Here is a 22,052-nt window from a genome sequence, read left to right on the forward strand (position 1 = left end):
CTCACACAGTTTTCTTCAATCCCATAGTATACACTGTACACGTTTGAAGACAACTTTTTGAAGTATCATGTCAAAAGATTTATATAACCTTGACAATGTGTGCCTCTTTGGGAAGCATTTCATTTGTTTGAGAAAAAGGAAGTGCTATTTGAGTGACAAATGGTAAGCACTGTATGACATTACAGTACATAGCTAATACCTTGAGGCCCCTATACAGACTTTGAATAAAGACAATAAATACAAGTACATGTAAGCACTGTATCTGGCTAAGAACATCCTGTAATTTGTTCTCACTTTGCTAACATTAAATCCACATAAATACATACGTTGTAAATGTGTGCCACATCTTGTAAGTTTCTACAAGGAATAGCTCACTCAAAACAAAATGGTAACTTCTCATTTTGGGGATTGCACAAGTATTGGTTGAACAGCCTCAATTTTGCGTAAGAATGCTTGCTGTCTTGCTTTTACAGGCCATTATCATTGTGTTGTTCTTGAGAAAAATTTCTTGATTCCAAAGGATTTCAGATGAATAAAATGTATGCCTTGTGAATTTTCCAAAGTTTGATCACATTTCCACAAGGATCTATGACACACATATCCAAGTATATTGAACATCTACAAATTGTTGGGCCTACATGGTCTGGTGATGGTTGTGCCCTACTGATAAGTTTTATGTACTGTGAAGTGTTTCAAATCTACATGTTTGGGCTCTACATTACAGAATCTTGCAATAAAGATACAATTTGTATCAGTATCATGTATAGTGTTTTTATGCAAGCTTTAAGTATGTTGCTTTTCTTTTGTGTTAATAGAGATATATTCTCAGTCTTACCACATGTGTAACAGCACCTTTTCCAATGGCTATATCCCAGTAGTGAGGAGTTCCCATCCATAAATTGAACACACAGCTATCTACTGCATGGTGCAGCATGCAGACCTAATGGAAGCTCTGGCCATGTGTGTCAATGACTGTAGGATCGACCACATGGGACAACTCACATCAATTTTACACAGTGACTGATATTCATTGTACAGCATGACATCAGTGGGGATATGAAGGTTGTTCACCTTTGTGGAGTTTTACATGACATAAGCTATGTCACAAACTGCTTGTATAACTGGCAAGCACACATTCCTTCAGATCAATAATGCCATACAACTCTATGCAACATCTGAACGTCGTTCATAGGAATAATATTTCTTATGTTCTTTTATTTTCTTCATTGATATGTCTGAGCATTTTGAGAGAAATTTTGGCAGTGGGGGCATAGAGGTATTCACATAGCTATGACCATGTAAGAGACAATACCCATGTACATGTACATGTACTACAAAAATCTGTGGAAATATTCAAATCATCTTTGAATTTACTACCATCACCACAATACAATGCATTAGTCACTTCATTGCTGTAATGTATCTACTGTCATTTATCTGCATTTCAACTATTTTCTAGTTTGTTAACGATCGAATGCCATGCTCAATTCTAAACCAATGGGGTCACAGGATATGAGAGAATCAATAAATTCAAAACTGATATTGAATTAACCCGTTTAAAACCACTTCATAATGGTTTCTAAAATGCGTCTCTCGGTGGAAAGGGTTCTATACAGCGACATGCGCTGTTGGTAAATTCTTCAAAAACATTTGCCAAATCATCCTTTCCATTTGAGAAAAAACAACAACAGCACTTAGTAAACTGGAACAGATTATGGTTGGCACAGAAGCATTATGAGCATTTCTTTGAAATATAGATTGCATTTGCATGACTTGCAGCACTGTTGAGGTCTTGTAAGACATTGCATTCACACTGCAGGGCTGCCAACATTGGAAACTAGCTGAGAGTGAGACTCCCATAGGCCAATGCTATAATTTAGGAGTCAAAATGAGTGAGATCAATAGAAGTGCATGCAAATGAAATAAAGTTTCAGAGTGAGAAAGGACCAAAATGAGTGAGTCTCACTCTCAATGAGTGAGTCTCACTCTCAATGAGTGAGAGTTGGCAGCCCTGACACTGGGTAGCAGGATCACAGTTCAGTCAGCTCGCATTTCAATGCAGATACACTTAAGTTGAAAACTTGATAACTTGTATAGAAATAAATGGGTTAAAGTTCTGCTCAAATTACGATAAGGCTTAGTGGAAAGAAATGAAAATGTTACAATATCTTGAACGTGGATGTGCTCTGGGTGTCTAATAAAGGCAGGTTCAAGTACCAGTAAATTTGGGAATTGAGATCAGTATGCTACATTTGCGAAGCTAATAAGTGTATGCCATGGCCTACACATGTTGCTACTGTTTGAAGAAGTTAAGAATTCAATTTCAAGAGCCCTACAACAATTCTCGGTATCGTTATTTCCTAGGTGCCGTGCACAGAGCAGCGTTTGAGATGCATTATGAGATAGCTCAAGGGACAGACTTGCCCCGCTTCTGGCTACATATAATGCACTCAGGTCACATTCCATCTTTATCCAGGGGTATTTTTTGTTGAAGATTTCCTCACTTTCCATCATGTGACCAGCACAATGAAGCCTCGTAGTAGCAAGCCATGGCTCTAATGACCACAAATCAGTAAAATTTAGAAATTTTAAACTCCTTTTCGGTTGAATTCTAACTGAAGAAAAAAGCAGCAACGAAAAACAAAAAAGAAAGCAGACAAAAGTTGCATTGAATTGCATGGGAACTGAGACGCGTCCAAGACAACCGGAAGCGACAATGGCATCAAGGAATCCCACAGTGCATATATGTGACAGGGTTTTCTAGCATGCGCATAAGTTTTTGCACATTGGTGATACTGGGAATTTGCAAGAGAGTGCAAATAACTTACACTGTGTCTTCACTCACGTTATGCGGTCATACTCCAACTGCAACGTTCTACTGCTCCAAACATGACATGAACATTACTCCCACGGGTTACTCCTACTAAAACAAGCAGCCCAGCCTTCCTGCAATACAAAGACACAACATTAGAAGAAAGCTTTTAGTGCGTTATCCCAGCATAAAGCTGACATAAAATAGTATAGGTGGGACAGGCAAAGAATGCACTCACTGAATTTCTTCTCTAAGAAATTCCTATGACCTTGTGAGCTGGATGAAAGTGTGAGGAATCATCATCTCAGCCTTTTTCCATAATTCAATTCAATTCAATTCAATCATAGTTTATTTCCAATCAATCAACGAGAATCAAGAAAAAACATAGTACAAATTTCCAATCAACGAAAATCAAAACATAGTACAAAGTATACATTTAATGAAATGATATTGTTCAAACATTTGCAAAAGATTCATGCATATCCGAGATAAATTATACAACAATGATATATACAGTGTATATATATATATACAATAATTAGGAGGAACAATACATACTTCGTGGACGTGCGGAAAATAGATTCGATTATGGAAAATAGTGATCCACCAAAAAGCAAAGCTTGTGGGACGTGGATCGCTAGATAAGTAATGAGTAAATGATATATTATTCCATATTGGAAGGTAGCATACAAAGATGACTATTAGCCCGTTGAGGACGGACTGATTTTGCTACAACATGTGTTTCCCATAGACACACTTGCCCAAGTATATACTCAGGACTCGTCCTCAACGGGTTAAGCCCTGCTCACATCACATCAAATACCGGTATCATTTGCCATTGAAAATTGTGTAGAGATATGATCTCTAATGATAATGATGACCTTTATCCATCAGTGCAGTCAGCCTACATGTCTGCATACACTTTGTACCTGCCTCTAGCCTTGGGATGTAAATTAACCCATAATGCAATGCAGGCAAACACACTCTTTATTTCCTCCTGGCCTTATAGCAATTTTGGACCTGCATAGTACATATTTGTACTTGTGATGACAACATAATGACACAGTATCAGACAATAAAAGAGAATAAATTGAAGAATATCACAGCTAAGAATAATAGGATATGGAAGCTTACATAGCATTATTAATGATGCAGTCACACACAATGTGTTCAACAAAGCGTGCAATGTGGTCTCGTAATGACATGAAAATCTGCAGTGTCAGCTGTAATATCGCTATGAATAACGGTGGTGCAGGAGCACTCATACATGTGTTTATTTTCAACTGTATTCTCCAGTTGTTTTTCCACAAAACTGCTGAATTACTGCAGATTAGATATATTGTACTATACTGCAAGTACATGTATCTTAACATTTGCACTGTATTAGTACATGTAATTTGACAATAGCATCAAATTGTAGAGCTTCTCTTCTCTACAGACTAACCATGTGACTTTGAACACAATATGATATTCACTGTATTAAAGTGAACATGAGTTTCTGTTTAATCACACTGATCCAGCTTGTAAATATCATGGTAACAGGGTTTATATTTGAATGCATGTCTATACCAAATGATTTTTTGTTTATGTTTAAATCTGACACAAATTAGCCCTTCTAATTCTAATTCCTGATTTCAATCTGTCCCAATTTCAAAGTGAGATAAGATAAGAACTCTTTTAAAAAATCACACTTCTTCCTGTGGACTCATAAATTACATACACCTTTAATATAATAATAAGATAGCTAATAAGATGCCCTGCATTATAGTGAATGTAGGACACTCTGCAGGTTTTACAAGAATTGTAAAAGAAGTTAATTTAATGAAATTACATTAAGATAACTAGAAATAAAGTTAAATGTTATTGAGCACCTTGCACACAATCATGTAGCTGACAAGCCTTTTAATAGCCATCTACTAAAAGAGTGGACATTTGCTGATTTGCACACAGTATTTTCTTCTTCTTTTTTTTGTGCAGGGCCTTACTATGAGGAACTAAAATTAAAATTAATAGTACAGCAAAAAATTAGTGTTTTTATTTTCACTTTAATTTCATGTTGCGCAAAATGTGTGAAAATTTTCACCTCTACAGTACTGACAATATTACCATTACAAACCCTCTAACACTTGAATCATCCCATCCTGCCATTATGAGTGTGTGTGTGTGTATACATGTATGCGTGTGTGTGTGTGTGTGTGTATGTGTGAAAGTCAATGAAATCTATTGATCCCTTCAGTGAGCTTGACACAGCAAAAAATGCACTAAAAGGTTCCAGTCACACTCACACTTTGATGAACTGATGGCTAATAATCACGATTCCATAAAATAAACACTGAAATCAAGTCTACTTTCAAGCTCCCCTACATGCAGACTAAAGGATTAAACAAAAGTGTCATTCATTTCCTACATGCTATCTGAAATTTATCATATGAAGTGAAACTACATGACCATGACTGAAGGGAATGAAATGGACATCAAAGACTATCTCTGAATTTAAGCATTTAAACTTGAGAAAGTCCAAGTGTACGGTGTACATCTTTCTTTTTAAAATCTTCTAGTACTATTAATAAATGTCTAATTTTAGATGCATGTTCAAGTGGCTTCTTTGCCACACGACATTAAGCCATAGGGCTACATCATTTCCTGGTAGATCTCAGGCTTCTTTCTTGAAGCCTGTATGGCAATAATCAAACAAGAAATTGACCTACAAATGTAGAATATGCTTTTTTGGCATGGGAAGAAATGACATTAGTATTTCCTCACTCAAAGTCACACATCTTATTCCCTGTGAAACCACTGAAAGCTGTATAAAAGTCTGTTCTGTTGATCTAGACCTTACTACAATGAAACCCTCTTAATCAGAGAGGGGGTGCTTAAAATGGCCCAGTAGAATAATTTTGCAGCTAAGCAAAATACAGGCTCCTGGTTGAATAAGATCAATGAATTGATAGAGTTGGCAATTACAGTAAGTACCTTAGCCCCATCAGTACCTCATGATTTTCTTTCACCTATCACATACTGTATGTATTACGCCATATATTTTGCAAATCTAAATTTTGCAAATCGACGATTTCGCAAGTGGTTAAATTTGGGATCGTGGAGTCCTGTACTGAACGTACGTGTACATGCATACATCACATTCACATCAGGATCAGAGTCAATATTTTCATGTCTTTAATTTCGCGAACAGCACCGGACTCACGAAATTTGCGAAAATAAAAACCTCGCCAAATATTCAGCGAATACAGTAGATGACTTTTATTACATATCTAGCCCTACATTATCTCAATACTGCATACAGAATATATTTTACTGTGTATCAATGTGATTCTCTCTCACAAAATTGTCTCAGGAGTCCCAATTCACAATATAGTCAAAGTAACCTATTTTATCCTCAATCATAAAATGGTGATATACTGTAAATCCTGATCAAATGATCGGCTGACCAGTCTCTCATTTGGCCTAACAGCCTAAAATTACTTTGCACAGGGCATTAGCATACTAGTGACCAGTAATACTGTAAATGCATTGTTTATGTGTGTGGTTCAGTTAGCTTTGGGGCTTGTGCTGTCCTGTGTCTCTTGCAAAAATGGCTGCAGTGTAATTAAAATCATGTCACTATCTTACAACAAAAAATAATGCCCATTACATGGTCAGGTGGTATATCATCCACCTTCATTAAATCCAAAGCACAGTCAGCTTCATCTCTTGTGTTCCAACTGTTCCAAAGATAATATCAGGTGGATAATTATTTCTTAACACCCTGTGTAATGTGCATTATTTGTATAATAAAGCTAACACTTACTCAGCAGGACCTTAACATTAATTTTCCACTGTTTAAAATTTGCTTTAAATATCAAAGATCTACCAAGAAACTTGTCTGGCTGGCACGATTTGCCTGGATATCAAGTTGTTTTGTAGTATTTTGAGATCAAAGAGTGTGAAATGATAAAAGTTTACTACATACCAACTTTTATTCGGGAAGCACCATGCCCCATTCAGTAGTGAAAGTGTAGGACGCTACTAATATGTGATGATGGAATCATGTCCTGGCAGCAGTATTGAATCCCATGCAGAACAAACGACACATGATTCACTCTCACACGCAATGGATACCGCTATGGCTCGATAATGTAAAAGTGGAAATTTTTGCAGTGCTGAAATTTTCACGCATTTCGCACAAACAGAAACTGGCGCAAAAATAAAAGCACGCAAATATTTTTGCTTGCCATTGTTCCAGGAGTTGATGTCTTGATGCTGCAGAACTAAAATCATGTGAAACTCTCATCTTGCTGAGTACAACAATATAGTTGTGCAAAAATATCCACTTTTACAGTATATTGTAATCAATGTTATCAAATGTAAAACATTCTGCAGCAACCATGACTGGGTAAGCTCTGAAACTGTAGTACTTCCAGTGAACCTTTTTGGTTAGTATTTCACATTTTTGCCTTTACCCAATAGTAATTGTGTTATCATGGCATTTTTTCACACATTTCTTATGCATAAGTGTACGGATTCAAAGCAACATCTGATAGTTCTGCAAGTACACAAGAACTACATTGTGGCTTTAACATTAAGATGCAAACCAAGTTTATCTTTATTACAGCATAATTAGGCAATGTATGCTTCCTAAGTATTGTACATTTGAGAAGCTTTGAGATATTAGAAATTGCTTGACTGGAAATTAACCTCAAAGGAAGTCAATTAAAAGGACAACAGCATATCGCAGTGGCAGATAAATTCTAGTTTATGAGTCAATTTGAACTTCCCTTGTTGAGACAAGTCATGACAGTTTGATGGCAGTAAGCTATCTACCATGGTAATGCATAGGGCACATAAAAGTATCAATTCCCCAAGGGAGTGTAATTATGCTACAATGTAGTATACAGCCAGAAGAGTTGGTATTGGAGTTGAGTGCTGTGAGCCTTGTCTCAGTTCAACAGTCTCCTTTGCAAAGCAAGGAAAGGCATCACATAGGGATACACTATACAGTACAAAAGACTGTTCTTCAAGAAGTGATCACCTACATGTAGCCTATGTGTATACTGTACTGTACAACAGGTCTGAACACAGCCATGCATCCATGTATTCTTACTCTCAGGTATGCAGTAACTACAATCCTGCTCCTCCCACTATCCCCCACCCCCCCCCCCCCCCCACACACACACACAAACACACAGGTCTAAACACAGCCATGCATTCATGTATTCATGCTCTCAGGTATGCAGTATATACAATCCTGTTTGTCCCTCTACCCCCCCCCCCCCCTCCCCACCACAGGCCTGAACACAGCCATGCATCCATGCATTCATACTCTCAGGTATAATGCAGTACCTGATAATGCATTTATGTATTCAAGGTATGCAATAAAAACAATCCTGTTCGTCCCACTACCCCCCCCCCCCCCCAAGTCTGAACACAGCCATACATTCATGTATTCATACTCTCAGGTATGCAGTAAATACAATTCTGCTCCTCCCACTTACCCCCTACCCCCATCCCTTAGCCTTCCTAGCGAGCTTATTAAAGCCTAGTGTGAAAAGAGAGTGCGAGGAAGAAACGGAATACATGATGGGAAGTTCAGCGTAGATGAGGAAGCCTGCATTTAGGCAGGCCTGGCTAGCAACGGGACACAGGGCATGAATCAGCCATTGTGGTGTGGAGGAAGGCACCTACAAGCATCCTATCCACGCACAAAACAGCAGAGGTCTTGGCCAAAGTTCAACTTGCTGAGAATGCCTTTAATCATGACATGAACTCAACCATTTCATATAGTATCAGAACATGAACGGTTGCATCATATGTCTTCAGAGCAACATATTATTTTAACAATGTCTTGAATTTGTCATGTTGTACAGCATCAATCATGTCACTTTTTAGTGCACAACAATAGGAATATGCAGAAGGATCATCATTCACATATTGCACCATGTGTAATGACCATCAATACTATAGACGAGGTTCCGTGACGTCAAATGACGATTTGGTTGAGGGGCAAAAGTAAATTTCATGCGTACTACGCGCATGGCTCAAGCGCAGTGTACGCTTAGCGTATACCCTCCTGCCTATCGTGAGACGTGGTTATGTAACTCTTACGCGCTTGCCCACTCGTATGGGGGTCCCCTTACGCAATTTTTGCCCCTCAGCATGACTTGGTGACGTCATTTGAACCTCGTCTATACATTTACAAGGTTGAAGTTGATAAGCTTTGAGAAGAATTATAATTTACTATGTATGAATACAACACATTTAACATAAAATTTGTACATGTGCTTATGTCTCATGTGCAAAAATGCTTGGCAAACAGCAATTGCATGTACATAATCACGTGGCCAGGAAATATGTACTGTACTTATAAAAGATTTAAAGATACAAGAAAGGGATAAAGAAAAGATGGTATTTCTGATTGATGAAATCAGTGTGGAACAGCTTCTCAAAAAGCCACATAAATTGAAATGAGATGCACATGACATCACTGGTATTAAAAGTAACTTTTTAATCTTTCATGTCCCAATTTCCATTTTATACCATTTTCTCCAATGAATCACATCAAATTATCTCAAAATCAACAAAATTTGTCCTTGACCTTTAATCTTGACTGTCTCTCCCACATATCTAATCAGTCATGTGTAATGTCATTCTGCAACCATCACCTCCTTTACTTGACAGTTATACTTACAGTTGTGATATGTCAGATAAAAAAGAAGAAAACTGAACTTGTCCTTTGACCCTAACCTTGACAGGATTTACAAATTTGTACCAAAAACTCTATTTCTTGACTAGCTAGATCATACCTTTCCTTTGTAACAGTGTATGATGTATACATATAAAATCATAAACACCATTCTCACTCACAAAATATGCGCAGTCCTAGTCAGATCACGTTCAAAGGGGACATCTTACACACTTAGGTTAGGGGAACATGCCCCACACACAAATATACCAGGTAATGTTAATTCAGTGAATGCAGAATATTAGTAGAATATGTCAGTGAATTTGAGGAAAAATTTGACTATCGGTTAAACAGTTACTAATGTTTAAAGTTTTATAAAATCTATCTAACCTTCATCACTAGATGGGAAGATTACAACAGTTTGCTATGTCATATCAGCATGATATATATTCTATCAATAAAATTACTCAAAAAAGAAAATCACAAATACCAGTTTCCAGTATTCTGGCATAATGGACATGATGGAAGAACAATTGACATAAAAACTCCTTTAGATCACAGGAAGAATACTACTCCCTTAACATAATAAATGTCTGTAACAAGTCAAGGGCATGTGCACTTTTCCCGTTTTCTTTAAACATACTTGTCTTATCATGAAATCACATGTTGTCGCCTTCCCATGCAGCGACAACACAGACAAATTGTAGATTAAACCCAAACTTTAAAATGCAAAACTTTAGAATGGCTTCTCAAAATCCAGTGATGTTTTCCTATTACTATTACCCTCTATAGCTAAGACCATGTGTTCAATATATTAGATTATAAAAAGCTAAGTGAAAAGGACAAAACTAGCCTGTATATTTGAACCAGCATCACCTGCTGCTTAGCAAATTCCTTTCAACCACTGATGTAGTCCATTTATCATGCTACATTCATTGACTCCTGAATCCATGAATATGTTTGGCATACACTGTAAATTCCCCTTTTATCTCTAATGCAGGTTTTGGATAAATTCCCCTTTTTATTTTAAATGCAGTGTTTTGGATAAATTCCCCATTTTATTTCTAATGCAGTGTTTTGGATAAATTCCCCTTTTATTCTTAATGCAGGGTTTTTTTTTTTCTGGAGCACTTCCAAAGACCATAGCTGGAAGAAGTCAGGCTACACATGGTAGAACAAAGTGTCTATGGCAGAGTGAAGACACTCAAACACAAAACTCATTGAAACGCCAGAATTCAACTAATGCTGACAAAGAACGAGTCATCTTGGGCTATGCAATGAGGTGTAGGCAGTGTAAAGATAAACAAGGTGCAGTGTTGGAACAACCAATGAACAATCCAAACAGAAGAGTCTTCTTCATAATAGCTGAAGTCATCACAGAGTCATAATTTTGCATGCACGCATAATCATCCTATTAAAAATGAAATCTTCATTCCTTAGAATCTCAGGCTTTTCAATTATCAAAAAGTCTAAAATGTAATGATCAGTCTAGATTCACAATCATACATTATTTCTGGGGGTGTTTGGGTTTTGTTTTGTTTTGTTTTTTCTAAATTCAATCATTCATTCATGGTATGAAACACTGCATCACAAATGTTGGTAAAAGTCCCAGATTGATAGAGTTGTGTCAATGAAAAAATACTACAACACATTTCTACTCAAGATTACACCAGTGAAAAGATAATTGGAATGTGGCTCATTAACTGTTTAATTTCAAAATCATCCTTCAGAAGGAACAGCATGGAGCAGTAGTATTCAGAGATGACTTACACTCTATATAAATGGGATTCACTGCATGGGCTGCTCTAAGACTTTCCATGTGTCAGAGACACATGTTACATACCTATAGTGCATGTGGTGATTGGCAAAAACATGATTGTGTAAAGACTGTGCACACTGGAACAAGTTCAGTATCAAATTGCTTTATATGATGATAGAAATGCCCTGGTCAACCCTATGTATTTATTCCCGGAATACAACTATGTAATTTTGTTATTCAAATATCAAAATGGCAAGTCATCTAATCCTCACATAGAAGTTTCGTGAGGGCAAATGACTAACCCTTTTGCTGCATACGTAAATACCAAATGATGGGCCCCCATACCATTTCTAGGTCAGCATGTCAATCTGACATGCCTTTTGTTTTAGGCTTCCTGTAGACATGTGCTGGCTTGTCATCTTCATTGACCCTGCACTTGACTCCATGCTGCATGCTTCCAAAACATACTTGCACTGAAAAATCATGAAAAATATTGGCCAAAATCTTGCTATGATGTTCCTTTTTTTCAGTATACTTTGCTAGTGTAAGCACAACCTACTGTATGTGTAAGCCTCACACTGCTTCGCACCTCATACTCTGAAACTAGCTGCAGCTGAAGTCTCTCGACTTTGGTGTGAGATCTGACACTTGACCTTAATCAGTTCTGTCCTCCTGCTGACAAGGTTCAAAGGCTAGGCTGATACCAGTCAATCCCACCAAACACACATCATTCCTACAGGAATGTCCATTATCTTGCACCTAAAGTATAGCCTGTGGGTCTAGCTTATGAATACTCACATACAGTACATTATGAAGACCCTATCATGGAATCACATAATTGATGCACTGTAATTATACAGAATTACATGTTGATGGCAACTAAAAACGTTACAATAGCAAAATCCCTGACAAAGCTTCCTCTTAAAACTGGCATAAAACCTAAAAGTGCTTTCCTCATATCTCTACATACTCAATACTGATCTTTTCTTTGACATAAACTACATCTGTTACAAACTCTGCTTGCACACTGTGCCGTATGTACCATTCTTTTTTGATTTCTGCGACAGATTTATGTTCCTTTTCTTGGCTGTTGTATAACATGCTATCATTGAGTAGAAGTACTTTATGGGAAATATTTTGTCTTTCCAAGAACATGTGAAAACTTCTGAAACAAAACGAGGAGGTAGACTGAACTAGTGTTTGACATGTGATATGTGATGGTACAGGCTAACAGCCTTGAAGAAAATTTATCAGAAAAGCTTACAAATGTGAGGTGGCTACTCTGCATAATTATCACAATACAGTCAAACCTGTCTATAGCGACCACCCAAGGGAAACGGAAAAGGTGGCCGCTATAGACGGGTAATCCAACTTTGTGTGCATTGCTTACATGTACATGTATCATCGTTGTATCCTTACATGTACATGTATGTGTGTACGTATGCACACACCGTGTGTTTCATGTCGGTGTATGAAATTGTTGCGTACTAGTATGTGTATTGTGAACACTAGTGCATTATTACGACTGAATGAGGGATGGATGCAGCGGTGGCGATCACTGAACGTTGCCCGTGCCCGCACGGCTACAAAGCAGAAAAACACGCTGAATTATCGGCTCAGCTACGGCACCGTTGGGTTTTTGGCCGCTATAGACAGATTAAAATCTACCGCCGGAAACAAAATTTGTGGCCGCTGGCCGCGTTAGACAGGTAGCCGCTATACACAGGGTCTTTAACAGGGATTTTCTCTCGGGGGGATTTTTCAGTGGCCGCTATAGACAGGTGGTCGCTATAGACAAGTGGCCGCTAAGGCAGGTTTGACTGTATTTCTCCCACAAGCAAAAATGAGTGCACGGACAAGAACACCATAAACCAACAAAACAGCCATTCATTAAGGTGTCAGACATTGAGTATTGCATTGTAGCTGTCTAGGACAAGTGGCCAAAAGTAGATTTTTAGTTCCTTGGACTACATGCCAAGTACAATCCTTTGCAAGTGAAGCAGTCACAGGACTGTCCACCACATGCTGATACTTTGGACTGATTTCTACACCTGAACTACAATGTGATTGCATGCTCAACTATACCAGGTAAATACATTATATTTACTAAAAATCCTTGAAGATTCTCAGTTGACCAAGTGGGGTGATATCACGCAACATGTCTATTATTTTCTATGTTCTTGCTACATTTCTCGTAATAGACAATCTTTGATTTTTTTTCTTTTCTTTTCCTTTTTTTTTAACAACAGACTATGGGTGCGTTTATGCTTCCATTTTGGGGGCCAAAATCAGGCTTTTGAAACGTGATTAGTGCAAAACGCCGTTGCGTTCATGCTCATTTCGATAGAAACGCTGATTCAAAACGGCAATCAAAAACGCACAAAAAGGTGCGTTTACGATCAGCGTTTCTGACTAATCACGTTTAACGGGGAAGCATAAACGCAACAGCGTTTCAATACGCGTTGAGAGTGACATCATCTAAATGCCTTTCCGGTTCACGTGAAAAAGCGCACGCCCGGCCAGCCAGCTACCCTGGCCTGTGCAATTTTCCCATGTACTGTGCATACGCATGTCTTTCCCAGCTGCTCTCCCAGGCCAGGCCACCGATCGCAGCGCGCGCCCCAATTTGACCTGCCTCTGCTGAGGTCAGCGAAGCAATCGCAAACGCTCTTTCCAAGGCTCGAAGAAAGTGAGCATAAACAGTGCTCCCGTGAACGGCGTTTTGAATCAGCGTTTCAAAACGCTGATTCTGCCTTCGCAAATTGAGCATAAACACACCCTAAGTGATGAAGTAGGGCCTACACATGATACATTGGTATCCCTGAGAAAATTGCAAAAATATCCTCAAATTTCCTGATAAACAACAGTAATGCATGTGGACCATATGTACAGAAAAGCATGGTTTGTACACAGGCATGCATACACACACTAACAGTATAACACACAAATATGCAAATTGATACGAAAAAGTATAACTTCCACCACCCTTTAGCATGCAAGGGCTCCTTTAAAAGTACCCGGTACAAAACAAATTTTTACACTAACATCATTTAGCATGATGTGCATTACTGATCATTCAGGAAACCAGTGAGTACAGTATTCTGTACAAATTACACTTCTAGGCATCTACATGTACATCCCCTGTCAATCTGTGACTTAGCCCTACTAAGAAAAAGGACAGTCATGATAGATTATGCATGAGATTCTGTACCTCTACACAACATTCGCAATGCACATATTGTACAGGAAAGCAAGCACAACTACGTCTACACTACATGTGTACATTCTCATATAATGCATGCAACTATAAAACATAGTACCTGTATAATGACTCCAGTCATTAACCAAGTACAGTATACCATTAAATGGTAATCTGCTTGATGAACAGGTGAGAAAAATAATAATAATGCACAATAACTGCTAATTTGGTATACTCGCAAGTCAGATGGTGAAGCTTACATCACACACAAGCTCTACTACGGAAAGTAAAGACATAAATGTGACTGCAATTTCACATACTCTTCTGTATCAAGTCATAAAAGATGCTGAAAATATGTTAATTGCACTTTCATATTTCTGTATAAGTATTTACACTTTATTTATTTATTTATTTTTATCTATTTATTTTTATTTTTTTATTTATTTATCTATTTTATTCTATTTATTTATTTATTTTATTTATTTATTTACTTTTTTTTTTTTTTTTTGGGGGGGGGGGGTTCAATCAGCAGCACTAGTATAAATAGACTTCACCCTAGATATCATGGATAATTCCGGGCCTGGATGATTTATTTGTCATCATCGCGCGCGCTACTACAATAGTGATTTTCTCCGAAATTGCAATACATTAATTCAGCAGATGACTTCATGAGAAATAGGATCTCTAACACTCACTAGGCGTGTCTTCGTCAGCCCGAAGTTTCAAAATAGCGCGCTATCTTGCGGTTACCAAACTAGTCCGATGTCAAAATAGCGCGCTATCTGTGTAGTGAAGACGCAAATAGCCCGCTATTTGATCGGGAAAATTTCCCCAAAAATCTTGGTCTAGTTCGTGAACTAGAGCGCTAATTCGTGAAATAGCGCGCTATTTTGAGTGCGTCTCCATCAGCCCGAAATTTTCTCGATCCCTCCACGCTTCTGGTTAGCCAGTTGGCAATGGAAAGCGCATGTACAAGCTAGTGATTGTGTACAGTACATTACAAGCACGGTGTATTCAAGAATCACATGTGTGTACTATAGGCCTACTGTTGTTGACATCTTTAAAACCAGGGAGGTGATTTCTCTCACCTCCCTATCAAAACTCAGTGCTGTGCATGCTAGCTGTTTTTTTGTAAACTTCTTCTTCTGGTCCACTCTACCTTAGCTGAAGATTCTTGCAGGTTGTGTGTATTTTGGATTTGTTTAAACATTGCAATTCGTTAATTTCATTGTCGCGATGCCTCACTGGACAGAAGAAAGAGTAGCGTTATCAATATCTCTTTGGAGAGAATTTGCTGTACTGCTCACCTCCCTGGTTGTAGTATCATACATACGGTGATATAGGAGATTTTGAGCGGGGAAATCCACTTTGGAACCGCAAGCTAGGCAGAGTAATATTGCAAAGTGCGCATGCGTCAATTTTCGGACTAATTTCCCGAAGCAGGCTTTTCGAGCTGATGAAGACGCACATTCGCTGTATCGAGCTTTTTTCTAAGACCGCAAAATATCCCACTAGTTTGAACTTCGGGCTGATGAAGACACGCCTACTGTGTGACTAGGCAGGTCTTTGACAGATGTGTCGTGCATATACAGACACGTACACTTTACTGGTAAAAAGGTTGTCAGATGCATAAGGAATGCTTTGCAGAAGAAACATACACTGAAGCAAGAAACTTTCATGGCATGAAATTTTTGCAAATTGCCACAGGTATAAAATGCATATAATATAGCATAGACAAAGACAAGAACTTCTGCGTGCATTTTAATTTCACAAATCTTGGCTCTCGCAAAATTTGCAAAATAAACATGAATGCGAACATTTCTGGTTTTAATCAGTCTAGCTAGAAAGGTCATTGCAGGATCTTTGCCCTTTTTTACATTCACCTACAATTTCACCAGGCCTTCAAAGGGAAATTTCAGATCAGTTAAAAGTTAGTCTAAAAAGAAAGAATATTTTACAAGCACAACAGTGAAAATATGATCAAAATCTTATAAAAATTAGAGTAAAATTGTGAAGTTTCTGAAAAATTTGCAAAAAAAAAACCCTTGTCAAACAGATCATACAATTGATATCTATGCAAACAAGTGAGATGATATTATCCTCTCACAATCTTCCATTGACTGTGTAAAAAAAAATAATAATAATAATTCTATGCCATAAAAGTGTAAAATATGTTGTTATTCTTCCCAAAATAAGTTCAAAATAATGATCAGACAGATATATTACGAAATTGAGACTGGGTCTTAACTGCATTAAAAAAAGAATGGAAATTTCAAGAATTTGTGTACCTTACAAAGTATGTGGATATTTATGAGGTGATGACATCATTAATTTATTCAGTTGCTTATAAATGTTCATATTGACTGTTCAAAAAGTGTTTTGTGAAAATGAACAAATCTTCACAATTTCATAACTGCCTTCATTTCTATCCTACTTTGATCCAATTTTCACTATTGTGCTCCTAAAATTGCATCTTTCTTAGTACACTAGATGTTAACTGGTCTGGAATTCCCCTTCAACATGTTGAAATTCAAACAGAGTACAGTATTAAGTACCAGTCCTTCACTACAGTGTATGCACATATGCATGTGTGTGTGTGTCTGTGTGTGAGTGTGTGTGTCTGTGTGTGTGTGTGTGTGTGTCTGTGTGTCTGTGTGTGTGTGTGTGTGTGCATGTGTGTGTGTGTGTATGTGTGTGTGTGAAAAACACATGAGACAGGCACATGTCAATGGGCCGAATGCATAAACGCTAGCAATTGCTTGTGCTAGCCTTTTACTCGAATCCGTATGCATAAAAACAAGCAATTGCTTGCGAGCAGAAGCTTTTGCTAGCAAGCACGAGCAGAAGCTTTTGCTAGCAAGCACAAGCAATTGCTTGCTGCCCTCAAGCAATTGCTTAGAGACCAAGCATTTGCTTAAAGGTAGGGAATCCCATTTGCATGCCTTAAATGAAGAGTTGTATAAATACAGTGGTATGTTGAAGAGAGTATCATTTTAGAAACTCCCATAAAGTATTGAAAGTGGAAGGTAACATTTAGTACATTTTGTTGACCGTTAGGTTTTGAACTGAATTCTTTTTCGGGGCTCACCGTAAATTCCAGTACATTACTAGGCTACCTTTGCAGACCCATGCACTGCATGTGTGTCCATCATGTATATTTTGTGAAGAAAGATCATCAAAACTTACAAACATTTCTATATACATTCTTGCCACACACACTCTATATGTTATTACATCAGCTCTTATACTTTTAGATTTGTGTTTATAGACAAAAAATACAGAAGACTGCAACAAAAAGGCTTAAGTGTGGCTGACACACAGAACTACTGAGTAGTTGAGTTTTGTGCATTATTCAAATTGTAGATAACTGTTGACTTCCAAATTTCTCAGCAGTGGCCTAAACAGGTCCCATGAGGTTCATATTTAACGTTTTGCTGCATTTTGGGAGGTCTGTAAAAGGTATCCCCTACCTTTAAAAACATATGCATAAAATGTACCTTTTGCTAGTTCTTGCTAGCAATTGCTTATGATTTTCCAAGCTCTGTAAAATGAGCTTGAGCTTTTACTTAACCGGAACGTTCTCTTTTTTAATCATTTTCATATTCATGAAAGAAAGACCACACTTGTGAAGGAGTGGTATAAATCTACAAGAAATTACTCTTGAGTAGTGTAAGACACTTTTTCATTTCAACACCGGGAATGTCCAGTGGTTAGCACGCAAAATGTGATGAAAATCAGGATGTCTGACTTCGCTGGAGAGCAAGGAGACCTCTCTCCGCGTGCGATCTGGCAGATCCGGGCTACTATAAGCCGCAGTGATGGAAATCAGCCAGTAATACGTGTGTGTGTATAGATGTGTGTGTATGTCTTTGTATGTGCATTTCATAGCTCTTCTGCTATGTCAGGAAATGTTTCCTCACACACATGCCCTTTCAAATACATGCTGTCATACTCGCCTTTGTTCTTGTGTTCGCACAGGCGTGAAGTCCCTTTTGTTGAAAACGCAAGCAACTGCTTGTGCGGGGCAAGCAAAAGGTAATAGCATAAGCAAAAATTTATGCATATAGATTTAAGCAATTGCTTGAGCTAGACCTTTTGCTAGACGAGCTTGTGCTTTTGCTTGAAGCAATTGCTTACAAGCAATTGCTAGCGTTTATGCATTCGGCCCATTGAAAGTCACAGTTTCATTGACCACACAACCTGTTTGGAAGATGTTATAGCTTGATGTTTCTACAAACATAAACTTATGTTTGATTATGCAATCGTATCACAGGACTGCCTGCAAAATTTGTATTAATCTCTCACACACATTATGATTTGGACAGTACAGCACCTCTTGGTACAAACTTGCAGGTAGGTAACAGCAACAGCTTATAATAGCTACCTAAAGGGTTAAATGTACTTGTGCTTCAGGCCTCCAATAAAAAACCCACATGAGCTGAACAAAAGAAATGTTCAAAGGAAATTCAAGAGTATGACTAATAACATGAGATATCCAAACTGCAGCACGGATTGACTGTTCTCCAGGAGGACTAAGTTCACTGTTAACCTGTTGAGAATGAGTCCTTCAAGAGTATACTCGGGCAAGTGTCTATGAGAACTGCATGTTGTAGCAAAATCAGTCTGTCCTCTATGGGTTAACAGATCTATCAACGGTGTACTTAGTGTGATTCTAGTGACCCAACTGGTAATGCCATGTTGCAAAGGGTTTTACACAGCATCATATGGAGAAAAGGCTCCACATAGGACAGACTTACATGTACTTATCAATTATCGTTGTGATACTGTACCCTATAATCATAAAGCCATCATGCCTGTTATCTATGACAATAAATAACTCACAAGCAGGATTTAGCAAATATCACTACCCTATCATAGTGAATAATTCTGGTAAAGATTAATTAGAACAAAATTATGCACCGACTGTCTGATGAAAAAGATCAATGTGAGTTAATTGAGCAGGAAAAAATGGACCTTAAAAGATGAAATGGTGATGATGTTTTTCATGTTATTACTCACGACCAAATTGCAAATGCCATAAAGTGCACCATTGTCAATCCCACACCATTCCATTTGGTATGCAATATGACAAGTATGAAACATCACATGAAACAATAAACTGTACTTTGCATGCATGCAGAACCCATGGGCACATGCAGGGACAAGCATGCACAGCACAAGAAATATCACATGCCAACTGTATAATAATACTTTTCTCTGAAATAAATCTGCAAATGGGGGGGGGGGGTACAGAGGGGGTCACAGGTCAAATTTTCAAAGGCAAGGCATACTCAGGCCCTTCCAATGAGTTGAAATTGTGTTCAGGCCTTGCATAGCTAGGGATAGCCTCTCATGCCTTTGTAGACTCAGATATTGTGAAGAGCAATGCACAACAGGTCAGCTACTGGAGTGTAACAGTTTGAGTGTAGAAGGGGCTTTGTCCAAGCCCCCTCCTGTCCATTTCATTGTCAAACAACCAAAGCAGGGATGGGTACTCTTCCATATAGCTGTAGGTCAGCACTTCACTGTGGGTGATAGCCAGAGCAATGTGTTTCTGGTATAGTTTGTTGAGATTTGGATTGAACACACTGGGTCTGCATGACATGATGTCTGAATGATAAGCACTTGTTATAACTTTATATCATTTAAATTAGAATAAAAAGACAAAACATTAAGAACTTGGGTCTTTGACAAATCTACAATTGTACATGATTCACTCTGGCTAACAAAACAGACACATATTACAACTAGAATAAAATGATGATATGAAAGGTCTCCAAAAAATTACAAACATGATGATGCACAGATCACCTGATATTCAGGACTCTTGCTTGTCCAAAGAGGAAAAGAACAGTCTACTGCTCACAGCAAGCAGCATGACAAAAATAATTATCAACCTGACTTGATATGGGAATTACATATTGTAGTCTCAGGAATATTAATTTGGTAGCTGTCACTACCCAAAATATATCAAATGAGTTTTGTGTTAAAATTGTCACTAGTAATGTTGTAAAAGGTATCTGGAGTAGTTTTACTTCTACTGCATAAAGCAGGAAATGCTAACACACATATTTTGTGAAAAGAAAATTTGTTCTAAACCAAAAAGATGGTTTTGAATGATAAAGCTAATCACTCAGTAAAAAGCCAACTCCTTGAAAATAAGAATTAGGTTACCCTAGAGTCCCTAGAATGCCAAATATCATGGTTACCGCAGTACATGATTTTGACACTCTTTGTGTGTAATAAAATAACAAAATACTTATTGTCTCAGGCCTCTTTAAAATTTGCTTTCCCTTCTCTCTGCTGATGTGTCAGCAGAAAATTTGCCTCTTGAAAGTATGTGCAATGAGCAACACTCAGTGTACAATCTCTCTTTAATGGGACCAGAGTCTCACAATTTAAGCAAGTCAGATATCGAGACAGATCTTTTACAGCCCCTATTGGACTCTACTTCACAACTTACTGAAATTATGCTTTTCAATTTATTTCTGGTCTCACCTCTTATCAGGCTCACTCCAATGTTATCACTTAAGTTAAGCCAACTTATATTCAAACAACTATTTTATTCAAGCTGTGATAAGAGGATGACTTAAAAAAAAAAAACACACAAATTATTCACCTTAGGGAAAACTTGCAAATTCATCCACTTATCCTACTCCTAGCTACTAGCTGTAAATAGACTAGGGCTGGTACACGTCTACAAATTTTACTATTGAAACAAAGGAAATCAAATGGCTGTTGGGCACATTTCGCTTCCCAGTTACCAAATTTATCGAGTCATTTTCCAAATTATCAGTGTACAAAAACCTTCCTCACTTCCATGTGCAGTTTGTCGCCCTTCTAACAAAGTTGCCACTTACAAGGGGGCTATAGCATGCTTAAAGGGATTGTACAGTACTGGCTGAGGTGAGGATTCAGGTTTATAACTTTTTTTTTTTTTTTTTTTGGTGAGATAATGAGAAGTCTCTTATGAAATTTGAAAGAGCATGTAATTTCAAGAAGGATTCAACATTTATTTGGCGACAATTGGCCTTGAAATGGCTGAGATATCCAAAAGAGCAATCCTAATAAAATTGACAGGCCACAACTTTTATTAGGATCTTTGTATTACCTTTTTTTCTGTGTCTACATCACAGTCATTTCAAAACCGATTTTCATCAAATAAACTTTTGATTCCCCTTAGAATTGTATGCTCTTTAACATTTCAGAGAGTGGTTTCTAAATATTTCGCAAAATGGTACACGCTGAATTATCACCTCAACCAGTACTGTACAGTCAGTCCCTTTATTACTATAACCATGTTTGTTAGATGGCTAGCAAAATAGAATTCAGTAATTGCCTCACCAAACTAGACCACTTTCTACTCAAAGAAAAATAAAAAAGATACCAACTTAAATTCTGTTTCAGGTTAACAGCGTTTGTATCTATTTCTAATTTGATTGGCAATGGTATAATGCTTTGAATTAGAGAGGTCTAGTAGTAGAATTCTAGTCTCTCAGACTAGGGCCCACCCAGGGGTCTAGAACTAACTCGTTAGTAGTACTAGAATAGTAGAGAAGGATATAACAGTTGAAGTTCTATACCCCTTTCAGGTAATCGTGGATGT

General features: G+C 37.7%; 1 protein-coding gene across 1 annotated transcript in view; it reads right to left on the minus strand.

The window, feature by feature from the left end:
* The window catches only part of LOC140244146 (E3 ubiquitin-protein ligase TRIP12-like), a 70,412-nt gene extending 50,656 nt beyond the window's left edge, over nt 1-19,756 (minus strand). The window contains exons 1-2 of the mRNA XM_072323775.1: nt 19,738-19,756; nt 2,829-2,946 (exon numbers count right to left, since the gene is read on the minus strand). The gene's annotated coding sequence lies outside the window, so the exon portion shown is untranslated. The remainder of the gene's footprint in view (nt 1-2,828; nt 2,947-19,737) is intronic.
* Nucleotides 19,757-22,052: the final 2,296 nt, after the last annotated feature.

Source organism: Diadema setosum, chromosome 21, assembly GCF_964275005.1.
Source record: "Diadema setosum chromosome 21, eeDiaSeto1, whole genome shotgun sequence".
Lineage (NCBI taxonomy): Eukaryota > Metazoa > Echinodermata > Echinoidea > Diadematoida > Diadematidae > Diadema > Diadema setosum.